The sequence below is a fragment of the Crocodylus porosus genome, unplaced genomic scaffold, assembly GCF_001723895.1.
Source record: "Crocodylus porosus isolate Cpor-Errol unplaced genomic scaffold, CroPor_comp1, whole genome shotgun sequence".
Classification (NCBI taxonomy): Eukaryota; Metazoa; Chordata; order Crocodylia; family Crocodylidae; genus Crocodylus; species Crocodylus porosus.
The window spans coordinates 81,178,382-81,183,415 of NW_017728931.1; positions in this window are offsets into that span (position 1 = coordinate 81,178,382).

Consider the following 5,034-nt stretch of genomic DNA (forward strand, 5'->3'; position numbering starts at 1 on the left):
CTTCCAGCCCTAATGTCTATGAAATCTATGAAACTTAGATCCTACCATCCGAGGGTATGGACTACCCCTGAAACAGGGGAAGTAAAGTGTACTGACTCTGTGTCGGCATGAAGCTGCAAGCAAGCCACTAACAGAGCGAACTGCAGAACAAGTCCCCAGTGGGGGCATAAAAAGGAGAGCTAGCCATCCAGGTCCCATTTGGAAGCATGAACATGACCCTGAGGGAGCAGAAAAGAGAAAGAAGTGAGAGGGAACAAAGGATGGGTTGAGAAACAACCTACTGTTGTGCATTAATTAGATGCTTGGTGGAAATGAGCCACAACCCACAGAAGGTAGCCAGGCTGGACTGATTAAAGAAGAAGCTAAGGAGAGTTTCTCTGGACAGAGTCTGTCACAGGATTGGGGGTGGGGGGCGGGGAGTGAGCTCATCTTCTCTCTCTACAATGATGGTGCCAAGGAGAACTCTTGATCACCTTACTGGCTAAAAGACTATAAAGGAGTAACAACTGATAGCCCAGAACCTGAGACACTGACCAGGGCCTCTGGAAGATATTTGTTGGCTCCAGGTATAGACCGTTATGACAGCCATGTAACCTGAGAGTTGAAATTAAAAGAAGATGGGCTTACTTGTTCAGAGTTGAATTGTGATGAGGGAGGCCTTGAGATACTGTGAGTGAATAAGGATTCTAAATAATGTGGGTTGGATCAAGAGGCAACCTGATGTATCCTGAATCTAGGGTGGGACAATGAAGACATTAAACAGATCCTGAGGTTCCAGAGGTACCAACTTTTGTCTTGAGAGACTGCCTACTATTAGTGTATCTGGCTTCAGCCAAGATCGGCCAGGAGTAAGTCATTGGCCAATCAAGTGAAGAAGGCTGAGAGAACAGATGTTGAGATCCGTAATTGTTAAGCACCCTGAGAGAGTGATGGACCAGGGTTTAGGGGAGGAAAAGAGCTCTAGGGAAGATCAACAGCAAGAATTAGCAGACGGAAAACCCACAGGGCAGACATTCATTCTGTCCGCAACAATTCCAGCAAAGTTGTGGCAGATGAGACTTCTAAGGGCAGGGGAGTGTTGAACCTAAGTGGGAGATCCACTATCTGACCTGACAGCACCCTGCACAAGTGGTACACTGGCCAGGAAATTGAGGCTTCTGAGACTTGTAAGTCTCCTACAGTTGAGGAAAGACCTCAAGGACAAAAATGGACCTCAGCATGAAGGCTCCAGAGTGGCAACAGGCCCAAAGTATGATGATTCAGCTGTTTCAAAATCAACAGGCATGGGATGGAAGAACTCGTACAGGTAAGATTACTAGAGGCTGGTGCACAACAGCAGCTCAGCAAGAAAATTGAGGCCCAACTGGCGATGTTATTGCAGGTGGCAGAAAGTCTAAGGATGCCAAAGACGACGGAGCATGACGGAGGATGATGTGGAAGCATATTTAGAATCCTTTGAGAGGGCAGCCCTAGTGGAAGACTGGAGCCCTGAGAGATGGGCCAATTAGCTAAGCCCCTTGTCAGACCCAGGCAGCCTATAGAGCCTTAATGCGAGAAGCAGCAAATGATTATAAAACAAACGAAGCAATCCTATACCAATTGGGCACAGTACCACAGATGTATAGGCAAAAGTTTAGAGCCAAAAAGAAATGGGAACAAAAACATCCAAAGCTATTGGCCCAATACTTGAGAGAGACAATAAATGCTGGATACAACCCCACCAGAAAACAGTTATGGAAGTGATAGATTTGTTCACACTGGAACAGTTAACTGATTTAGAAGAACGAATGCAGAAATGGGTGGTGTTACCAACCCCGAACCATTGAAGAGGTGCTGCAACTTGCTGAGGCATTTGCGGCTGCTGAAGAAGAAACATTGGAGGGAAGGCCAGTGCCAGGGACAGACTCAATGGGGCCAGCTGACACATGTTGGGACACAGGGAACTAAAGGACTGAAGGGATACAAAGATCACATGGGGTTTTAAGAATTTGAGACCCAGAGAGCCAGTGAGCTACAGGTGTGGAGTAGCAGGTCATGTGGCACAAAACTGCACAAGAGGCAGAGAGGGATTGTTGGGAGAACAGGTAAACCCTAGACCAGGAGATCTGTAAACCAGATTGGCACCACAATGAAGCCATGGATTGTAGCTTTGGGAGACTGGTGGGTCCCTCCAGTGTACCAAAGGCCATGGTAGACACAAGATTAGGCTCCATGATTCTATTGCCTGCAGGTGATTCAGGCTGTGCTCAAACTATGTTGAAAGTGAACCTGGTACCTTCTCAGGTGGGCACAGAGGAAGGCCCTATTCAAATGGTTGCATCCATGGGAAGTCATATTGCTATAAAACTAGAATACGCTGGCCATAACAGACCATTGAATGCAATGGTACCATTAGAAGAAAATATTACCATGTCCCATGTTATTAGGAAGGGACTGGCCATGCTTTTATGAAGTGATCAACCAAACCATGGGGTGAAAGGCGAGATATAAAAGAAACTTAGAATGACAAGGAGAGGAGGAAGAAGGTTTCTTAGAAGAACACCTGGTCCTGGAACAGGGGCAGGAGGAAGAAGATATCAACTTGTAAGATTTCATCAATGAGGGCCCAGTTTAGAGAGGTGCAGCACCAAGAGCCCACCTTTAGATACATTTATGAAATGGGTTGGCTAAGAGACAGGAAGAAGTGGTACGACTGGATCTCCCTATGGTATATTCTTGTTTAGAGGTAAGAAAGGGGATCTTGTACCATATAGAGAAAGGGCATCAAGATGATTCAGAGATAGCTCACATACTAGTACCTCAGACATAAAGAAGGGCCCTCATGTGCATTGCGCATATCCTGCCTATGGGTTGGCATTTAGGGAGGGACAAGAAGATTGATTACAGTGTTGGATGTACAGGCCTGGGATTGTTAACCAAGTGGAGCAATTTTGTAAAAGTTGTCCTGTATGCCAGGTGTAAGATATTAATCCCCCACAAGGTACTGTTAATACCAATGCCTATTGTAGAAGATCCTTCTGAGAGAATTGCCCTAGATGTAGCAGAGCCCTTCCCAAAAAGTACTAAAGGGCAACCAATTTGTATTAGTAATTATTGATTATGCAACAACATATCTGGATGGTATTCCTTTGAGGACAGTGAATGCTCCCAATAGCTGAAGAACTGACAAAGTGGGTGTCTCGAGTGGTGTTGTCACAAGAAAAAAATACTGACCAAGGGACTAATTTTATGTCAGGGGTGATGAAGAGTATGTGTGAAACCTTACGGGTAAAGCACCTAAGCACACTAGTATTCCGTCTGCAAATGGATAACCAGGCTAGCAGCTTTCCACATTTTCTTTTTCATTTACTAAGGTCTTTTCTCCCCAACAAACCTCTAAGGAACTCAGACTGATTCTCTGTGAAATCATTTTGTGTGTCAGTGAATACACTTTAATAACGTAGTGCTTGACCCTACTAGTGATGGAAAACTATATTTTTCATAACAGGTTTTACTGATGTTTAGGTTTGCAAAAAAAGAATGAATGACCTCCAGGGAGATACAGAACAATTTCATAAGGCTTTTGCTAGAGAAAACAACTGCAGATACTTTGTTAATGTGCTTATTGGAATAAATTTTATCTTTATTAAAAGGAGCTACAGAAAAGTGGTTATCATTGACTCAAATGGATTGTGTATAAGCATTTGTAGTACATCATAGACAGGTACCAGCTTGAGAATATAAAGCCATTTGTTTTAATAAACTGAGAAATTTCTTACCTGTTTGTAGATTCACTCCTTGTTCATCATAAACAGACACTGCCTGGAATTCACAGACTCGAATGTTGCTTCTAGTATCTCCTCTCACTGATACATTTGGCTCCCTCTTCTTGCTTGATATCAGGAGTTCTGCGTTTCTCTCCAGGGTTTCACAGATAACACTACAAAAGCACACCTTTTTCCTTAGTTCATTTATGTTCTATAACATGTTTTAAGGGAAAAGCTAGAGCCCAAAGATGACTGTCTTTTGGTAAATGTTCTCACGCCTGCCACCAGTCTGAACCCTCTTCATTAGGTGAAACTGCTGTTTTAAGTTACAGCGCTACATAGGACCATTACCGTGTTATATCCTCATTCTTTGAAAGGGGACTGAAAAAATTATATCAGCATCACTGTAGACACCCAGATGCCCTACCAAAAGTGAAAGGGGAGTTGGAAAGTTAGATTCTTTGCTCACAGGTAAAAGCTGTCTAATCCCAAACACATCATAAACAGCATGACACCTCTGATATGGGGACTGCCTCATCCTACTGAGAGGGTTTTGCAGGCCTCGAGTGGCTTTAAGTCAGGCACAGGTTCTGATATGCCATCCGAACTGCAGTCTCCATACCCAGCCATAACACAGTTTTAGAATAGGGAGACAGCATTCCTCTTCTGAAGCACAGAAGAGAGATTACTTCTTCAGCTTCCTCTATTTGGCATGCTGTGTCATAAGGACCAAGACAAACAGAGCTCAGCAGGTAGCTCCAAAAAAGCAAGAGCCTAGTAGGGGTGTCTGTAGATGAAACAGGGGCTCTAAACTGAAGCAGTGGGTTTTAAAAACACTGCTTCAGTTTAGGGCTGATTAAACCCCCATGTCATGCATACATCCCACTGACTTACCTGCCCCTCTGGTGGGGAGGTGAGGGCGAGCTGCTCATGGATGGAGTGGCCCTGGGGTGGGTCTGGTGCTTCCCAATGCGGCAGCTGCGGGGCACCCCTGCCCCAGGCCCCTACCACAGCAGGAAAGAGTACTGGGGACAAACAACCCCAGCAAGGTGATTGTCTAGCCTTGTCTTGAAAACCCCCAGGGTAGGAGCCAGCACCACTTTGCTTGGAAGTTGGTTCCAAATCCTAGCCGCCCTGACCGTGAAGTAGCACCTCCTGATGTCTAATCTGAATTACCCTCAGCCAGCTTGTGACTGTTATTTCTAGTCACTCCTGGTAGTGCTCGAGGGAACAGGGACTCCCCCAGTGCCTGCTGGTCCCCTCTGACTAGTTTGTAACAGGCCACTAG